Here is a 9,414-nt window from a genome sequence, read left to right as displayed (position 1 = left end):
AAATATTTAGCCATGAAAGTTGTTTTAATCATCGGAATTGCGGGAGCTCGTCGCTGTGACGACATGGTTAAAATGACTGTTGTTGACATTGAAGATCTTGGGTCGTTGCTTCATGTTAAACTGCCCAACACCAAAACAAATAAATCAAGATCATTCACAGTTGTTGGGGGAATGTATGTGACCATCTGCAGAAAATATTTTTCCTTAAGACCAAAAGAACTGTCTGAAAAAAGATTGTTTTTAAAATACAAATCGGGAAACTAAATTGACAATGATATAGGCAGCCCACAATGTCTCATGAGAATTTTTTCCAAGAGTAGTTAAAGAACTCACCGATAATATCCACCTCGACCCTGTGATTTACCTCAAATTGTTGTCAACTGCTAATGCAGCTCAACACACTACGCCTCCAACAACAGGATATGCAAGTCAACAAATCTAATAATTTCCAATTATTTCCACACAATCGATTAACAATCGTGCAACACATTCCTAAAATTAATCGAAATTTTCGAATGATTGAAACATTTTGTTTCTGACAAAATTTCCCAAAAAAAGGCAAAAAATTCTGGTATATATATTTCGTGCAGATGATATTGCGATAAAAATTGCAATAGTCCAATTCTGGAAAAGTTAGTAGAAGAACAAATGAGTCCGAAAATAACTTCCGCACATCGAAATCTATAAGAAAATGTCTTTGGTTTTTAAAGTTTTTAAACTTCTAGAAAATGGACCGAAATTTTCATAAAGATTGTGTTTTTGAAAAAGTTGTTAAACAAATTTTCAAAAAAATCTGGTTTGAAGATTTGCACGTGCTAATTACAAAAATATATCGTGTTTATTGTCTCGAGGCAAGATTTTCCAAATATTCATTTTGAAGCATAAAATACTAGACAATTTTGGTCTTTAACCTATTTATGCATGCTTAGTGATTTACCTGTATATTAATTTTTTCATGAGATTCTCTGTAAGCAAACCCAAAATTAAAACAATATCGCTGTCTAAGCTAGATCACATTTCAAAGCAAATAACAAATCAGATAACATAAACAAGTTGGTAATAAATATGTATCTTGTTACTATAGCTTTAACTGTGCGTTACCATGGATCCAGACTCAGGTAGTCAAAGTGAAGAAGAAATACGACAACTGGAAGAACAACTGAAAACAATTCAAAAAAAAATTAAGCAGAAGACACTACGTAGAAAATTAAAATCGAATTTAGATGCCGCTTCAAAACTTGAAGATGACGCGCCTCTGTTAAACCAGGTATGGAAGTATTTATTTCATATCATATCTTTCTTAGTCTTGAACCCTTTTTTCAAATTTCTCCTACTTTGGAGGGTTCCCAGAAAGTCAAATAACAGATGTTGCAATACCGTTAGAATCATTAACGTTACTACAACCAACATCTTCGAACAATATTACGGAAAAAAAAGTATGTACATATTTCTACAAACTTGAAAATTATTTCAATAGCTATACGTATATCTTTAAAATTTGTATTACATAACAGTTTTAAATAAAGTGGTTCTGTAGAATCTAAACCAAAATTAGAAAAACGTCAGTCGAATGATTCCATTATTTTGTATTTTCAGCCTGAAGTGCCCTACTTTCCTAGGTATAGAAAAAATCGTGGAACCATAGAGCAAGGAAGAGAATATGATAAAATCATGTGTGCATTCTTCGCTTTAAAACTAATAGAGAACAAAACAAACGTTGAGAACTTCGAAATGACTGCAAATAACAAAGCAAACGGCCTTTTTGACGACATCGGACTCAAAGTTACTTTCAAAGATGAAAAAACAGTAAATTTTCTTTTTCAATTGAAGCATAAAGAAACGCCGACTCGCATCGGACAACAACAACTTTACACAAAAACAGGAAAGGGTGATTTCCACGTTAAAAAATATTTCGCATCTATGGAATCAGACATCAAATTGTCAAACGACGACGTGTGTATTATTTACACGAATTGTTACACAAACATCGAAGATTGTATGGAATTACCAGAAAATATGATTGTTACAAAGTCTGAGAAACTAGAAAAATACGAAGAATGGTTAGTGAATACCGAGAACATGGAGCAGCGTAATATATTTCAATTCAAGGCAGAAGACAAGAAACATACATTTTATTTAATCGCAGACCAAAGTAACCTTGAGAGTACTGAAGAAAAAGTTCGAGATATGCTACGAGACTTGGTACACAATGATATCTATGGAACCTTCGTCCAGTTTATGGGTGCATGGTGGTTACAAAGTTTTGTTTTATCCAAAAATGACGTTATTGCAAAATTAACGGAACTGGCTTTAACACCACACATGAAATCTTTGAGTGCCAGTAAACAAAATAACAAAACTGTGTATATGAAGGAAGCTATAATGAAATTTCGGGTGACAATAGTCGACGACGATATGGTCGACAATATTTGGCAAATTGATACACACGAACGATCTAGTGAAGTTAGAAAAAAGTTTGCGTTAAACTCAATTGCCGAAGACAAAGTTTTATGGTATCTTGGTAAAGTTCCTCTCGTCGTAAAAATAGATGATTCTAACCAAGCGAAGATTAAGCGCGTTCTAGAACTCATGAACAAATCTTCTGAAATGAAGCAAATAGTTTTAGTCGGGGATGTTACAAGTGACTTTTTTGAAGAATTGGACAGTTTTCAAAATTTGGCAGACCTCATAGGAAAGTCTAACAACAAAACACATTGTCGTAAGATTTTGGAAACTTTTCAAGTTTCTTTGCAAGGAAGAAAACCCATCAGCTTGGAAAAGCTTATTAAGATTAATCCAGACATAGCGAAGCATATTGGAGTTGGTGAACTGTTGAAGATGTCCCAAGAAACATATCTGATTGGAAATCATCAAGAGAATTTGCCCGATTTTCACATCCCACGAAGCGTTTCTTCAATTGTTGTTAAAACCGAAACGATTCTCAGTGTTTTGGAAAAACCACCAAAGCGAATAGCCGTGATTTTCAATAGTGACCTAACTACCAGAATCAGATATTTAACGAATAGAAACTTTGATACCGTTGAATTGTCACAGTATCTAAATAACAACTCCAACGGAAGTAAAAACGTTCTTTTGTTGTCAACGGAAAAACAATGCACTCTTGACGAGTTTAATCAAGTTTGTAAAAAAGCTGAAAGATCTCGCGTGTACCTCTTTCAAGTTTTTGATGAAGAAGTTTGCATCCTACTTTCACAGTGCGAAAAACGACCCATAGATTGGTCTGTAATTGAATCTAGGACCGTAATGGAGCAAGATATTTTACGCAAATTTGACAATTCACCGAACATAATTCTTGCTCCACCGGGAATGGGTAAATCAACCCTAATGCAAGTTTTGTACAACAATTGTCCCGAAGACCATTGGGGGATTTATGTTGATTTGGTAAATTACAATTCGTTTTTAGCACAGAAACCAAGCGTCAAAGAAATGGAGAAGCGCTTTTTGGGAATAGATGATGCAACACAAAAATCTAGTACCAAACAAATTAAGCGGTGTTTACACAGAAAGAAAAACGCGTATTTCTTTCTTGACGGATTAGACGAAGTTGATCGTCAGTACGTGAAATACATTCTTAATTTTGTACTTGAAAAATCAAAAAATAGCAAAATATGGCTCTCATCTAGGGAAAATTTACGACATGAGGTGTCAAAGATTCTACGCACAGTACCAGTGGAGATAAACAAACTGAACAAAGCCGAACAAAAAGATTACATACGAAAAAAACTAAAAAGAAATTACAATGGCGAAGAAATTGAAACAATTTTAAGTGCAGTTTCTACAAACACAGACCTGAACAACAGTCAGGAATTATTAGGAATTCCTCTCCAATTGTACATACTAACAGAAATGTTCCTCAACAATGAAGATGCTTACAAACACCTGGAAGAAAAGAACATATTTGTGTTGACACAAATGTACAAGATTTTTTTTGAGGGAAAATTAAACTCTGCAATTTGTAAAATTGTCGATAAGAGCCAAAGACACCAGCTCGGAAATCTTAAACCCCTTTTAAACCCTTACGAAATTCCTGCTTTAAAACAGTGTTTAGACGGGAAAGACTTCGAGGAATTGAAGGTGGAATCAGAAGAAACACAAGAATTTGTCGACGAAATAAAAAATAAAGGCGATCAATTTGGAATAATCAAGAAGATCAACGAAAGCGGTGACGCTATATTTGTCCATCATACATATGCAGAATATTTTGTCTGTGTTTGGTTAAAAAAAAATAAATCGAAAACGACATTATTGAGAGAAGTAATATTTTCTAGAAAATATGAAATGTTGCGATTGATGTTCGATGTTATGTTGGCTGAAAACAACCCATTACACTTGTCTGTTATTTATAAAAACATGGATATGTTTGAAAAACACATAAACGAAAAAAACAACAAAGACCAAGGTGGACGGACTGCATTGCATCTCTTGTGTACTTATTCAAACGTAAGTCGCAGTTCTAGTACTTGCTACCCAAAAATGACTGACAGAATGGTAACAGAATGCCCCAATATCGACAACAAAGACGGCTTGTTTAATCTTAATTTAATAGAATATTCCCTGAAAGCAAAATGTTTGTATCCAATTGAAAGATTTTTAGAAATCGGATGTGCAAATTTCGAAGATATAAAGACAATGCTTTATGATAGTTATAAAATGGATACTCTGCTTTGCTACTGTGCCCAAGAAGGCTACCCTACATTACTCCACTCAGTTATTTCAGAAAATCCTAAGTTAGTAAATCGTGAACCTTGGGGTCAATCTTTGTTAGAAATAGCAGTTTGTGGAAGACTTTTTGATAATATTTGGCCACGAAGAGAACGAAATATTGCTGTTGCCAAAATTTTGCTACAACGTGGCGTAAACCGTCCTGGAATGTTTAGAGACGACACCATCTTAGACTACGCTTGTAAATATTGCAGATACGATATGATCGACGTGTTAGTACAACATGGAGCCAAATGTAGCGACGGTTACACGGTATGGCACTGGATATCAAGATTAAAAAACTGCGACAAAAAACATTTGGACCTGCTATTGAAAGAATTTCATGCAGATGTGAATGCAAGAGACGAGAAGGGAACGACTGCACTACATTTTGCTTGCGAGCGTAATTGTTTCTGGGCGCCAGACAGAACAACAGAAATAAAAGGGAACCACCAAGATATCGTAGAATTTTTGATTAAGAAAGGTGCTGACGTAAACGCTATAGATCGCGACGGAATGACGCCTCTAAGCATTGCTGTTAAAAATGGTGATATTGAACTTATAAGCACGTTGTTGCAAAATCGTGCCTTGATAAATGCCATCAAAGTGTACATTTAAAGTTGTTATCCCGTGGAGTTGAACCAGGCAAATCCACTTTCCTCGTAGTATTAGTGTTACTTTCTTATTATCTATAATTTTTACATGTGTTTGTTGTATGTTTTATACTGGTAATTTAAATTTTGTAAACACTAGTTTTAGCAGAAATTTTTCGAATGTACTTGATTTGTCTTAATATATTTATATCAAAATTGTAAAAAGCAGCTTTAATGTAATAATAAATTATATGTGACTTTTCTACAATAACATTTTGCGATTATGTCATCAACAATTTAGCAAGGACCACCGCCTGTATTATAATGGGCCAACCCCTATCGTAAATTATACACTTTCTTGGCTCGTTCTTGACGAAAGAAGATGTTTGGTTGCCTACATTTACAAAAAATGCCCTTTTTAGGTCTTGCTTTAATCCACAATAACTAAAAAATGGATAGTTTAACGAAAAAATAATTATTAGTCCCAGGTGAGCAATAATATTATCTATACTGTCAGATTTTTTTAAGACAAAATACGTTATAGCTTTGGCTCAAAAAGAAAAATACGTTTTTCTGTTTTTATTTTTTATTAAAAAAACGAAAGCCTTTAATGCAATATAAAAACTATTTCCATGAAGATTTTTGTATCTCGAACAAGTAGATATGTCGCACAAGTGTTCAAGCGCTATAGTAAGGATGATATTGGAAGTGGCGTTTTGCCGTATTTCGGCAGATTTTAATGACTGTAAGGAGGGGCCTTAAGTTTCATGATTTTTCAATTTTTCGTTTCTTTTCATTTTAAATTATGTAATAACAATAATATATTTTTAAAAATTTCCATTTTTCAATATTGGATTTTATAACTTTTTCATTTATTCAAATTTTCGATTTGTAATTTATCGTTTTTGATTTTTTATTTTCTTGATTTTTTACAGTTTTTCAATTTTACAAAGTTTCTATTAATTTTATAATTTTTTATTTTTAAAATTTACGAAATGCAACTATTAGTGTTTTCATTTTAAATTCTTTTATTTTTCGATTTTTCAAAATTTTTGCATATTTCAATTTTTAGATTTTGAAATTTTTCGATTTGTAATTTCAGGGATTTTCAATATTTATTTTTAGAATTTTTCGATTTTTTAATTTTTAATTGCTTCACTTTTTCGATCATTCTATCGGCCCTTTAGTGTATTTATTTTTTCAGTTCTTCGGTTTTTCAGTGTTCTGATTTATAATTGCCATTTTTTTCAATGTGAAGTTTTTCAAGTTTTGGATTTTCCAATTTTTGGTTTTGCAATTTTTCGGTTATGAATTTTTCGATTTTTCAACTTTCAGGATTTTTTATTTTTGGTTTTTTCAACTTTGGATTTTTCAATTAGGTATGCGTTTCTTCAATTTTCGATGTGCAATTTTTCTGGTGTTTATTTTAAATATGTAATGTGAATTTACGCCAATGTTTAGTGTTATGAATTTTTTACTTTTTTTCTGTTTCCACATGTTGCAGAATAAAATAATGTTTTCTATTAATGAATAAATGTAAATGAAATGTTAAATGTAAATGTAAATGAACGAGTACAAACCATCCTCTACATGCAAGTAATTACAAAAAATTCAAGTGTCCGAGTTTTTTTGGCTGGTAGTGTATTGCACTTTTTCGACTTTACGATTTTTTATTTTTTCACTTCTTCAAATTTTCGATTCGCAATTTTTCAGTGTTCCGATAATTTTTTGTTTTTTCAATTTTTCATTCCTTCAATTTTTCGATTTGCGATTTTTTATTTTTTCGTTTTTTTTGTTTCTTCAGTTTCACGACATGCAATCTTGGAGTTTTCATTTTTCATTTTTCCAACTTTTAGATTTTGCAATTTTTCGTTTCGGTTTTGTATTTTCTTTATTTTTTCCAATTCTTGGATTTTTCATTGTTCTGATTTTATAACTTTTCTTTGTTCTTCACACTGAATCAAGAAAAATTGTCCAATTTTTTAATTTTTCAATTTTTAGATTTTTCAACTTTTTGAAACAAAATGGAAAAATTGTAATATTGTAAAATTAAAAAATTAATAAGGGAAACTTTCATTATAATTTTATAATTTTTTTTCTACCTCGATTGGCCAAAGTATTTAGTAATCGAATTAGATTATCATAGTATACAAAATTCAAAATATATATGATTATTGTTAGCAATATTTAGATGAATAATTTTATTTAATATATTATCGTTGGAACTAACGCTTGTTGATTCAAATAAATGTATATACGCCATGTCAATTTAAAGGAACTCGCTAGACGAGGTAAAACATTTTTTTGGTTTTTTGTATGAAAAAATGATATTAATATAGATGTATCATACATCAAACTGCAGCTTTTTTCATATTCTAGAGCGCAGAGACCAGTTCAATCAATTAAAAAAATATGGCTGAGAAATATCGTAAAAAAGCACCATTCTATGTTTTCTTTTCAAGTTTTTTGAGTCATAAGCATCATAGAATCGCTTGAAAATTCGCACATGGATAAAACATCACTTTTTACAGGGCGCAGAGTCATTAAATGTTTGTTAGTGGTACAATTTGTTTAAATAATAATGTGTTTATTAAAATCAAAATATACCACAAATTAATGCAAAATACGTCGAATAATTTTAACAGGAATATCAGAGAAAAATTAATGATCTATTGGTTAGCAGAGTTTTTAACAAAAACTAACAATTACTGAAAAAAATGAGTATCAATTCGACAGAATTTGAGCAGTTAGTTCAGTACTTTGCCGATAGGAGCGCCACTAAAATTTACGGAAGCGACTTTCCAGGTAAAACCCTTATCGCCTGCTCTACCATAAACTGATTGTTACTGCCCATTCACAATGGACATAAGGCATAACAAGTACATAAAGCTTACATAAATACATAAAGTTGAAACGATGGAAAACGTGTACCCCTGTTCACAGTGGACGAACGTAATTCTTATGCTTATGAACGTTTTATGTAATCCTTGTGTGCGTACACAAAGTTGAAATAAGTTCAACTTTGTGCACGAATTATGTCAAAATTATGTTAAAATCTAGGGACTTTTGAATGCTGCTATTGAATTCCCTTTGAAGTTGGTACTTGGCACTTCACACCTTTGATTATATTATATAAATTATAATCAAAGCTTCACACTGCGAGTCTGTTCTGTACTGCGAGTTGTCAAGTTCGAATATCGTATGAAATTGTAGGTTAGATACTTTGATTGACTCAGTTTGAGGTTAGCCGTTTCATGTTTAGCCGGGAGTTATTCCGTTCTGCGTTTGCGCAGTTTAACAATTCTTACAGAGTTCACTCTGTCCACTGTGAACGTAGATAAGCATAAGCCAGACACAAACCAAAAACGTAAATTATGTTATGCGCTCGTTCTTATGTCTTATGTCCATTGTGAATGGGCAGTTAGAGTTCTCGGCTGATTTTTCTAATTTATGGCAAGGAACTCAGTTTTATAACAAGCCGCCAGGACCGGGCGTAGTAATCTATTGTTAAGGAAATTAACTTTTACGCAATGAGGTACTATAATAAAACCGAATTAAAACTGGGGAACTATAATATTTTTACTCCACTGCAGGATCCTGAATTCAATACACATGATTACTAAAAATTCATTGTAATATTATTGTTAATATATATTTTGCTTTGTTAATTAATAAAACTAATAAACATATTTATAATAATAATAAAAAATATATAAAATACAGCTTTTGTTTAACACGTATAAGTAGCTAAGTGTATCTACTACTTATCCCAGAAAGGAGGTGTTTTAAAAAAGCCCTACGCCCAGTAAATTTACCCCTTCATTGTTTACTCGAAAAAAGCGCTCGTACATGTTTTCATTTGCCGAGAGATCATTTTCAAAATATATTTATAATAAAAATATGCAAGTCTTGGTGATGAAAAATGTACTCCTAATAAATTGTTAAAGTACATAAAATATAGAAACAAATTTATTTATTTTTTTTAAATCTCTCGCAAGGGCAGGTTCCTCTTTCTTCTTGAATCAATTATTTCGGGCAATAATGCGCCAAAGTAAAATCTGCCAAGTTTATCTGCCATCTTTTTACATATATTTCTTCG

This window comes from Zophobas morio, unplaced genomic scaffold, assembly GCF_036711695.1.
Source record: "Zophobas morio isolate AGI-343-1 ecotype UQ-CSIRO unplaced genomic scaffold, CSIRO_AGI_Zmor_V1 ptg000030l, whole genome shotgun sequence".
Classification (NCBI taxonomy): domain Eukaryota; kingdom Metazoa; phylum Arthropoda; class Insecta; order Coleoptera; family Tenebrionidae; genus Zophobas; species Zophobas morio.
Note: the sequence above shows the minus strand (reverse complement) of the source record.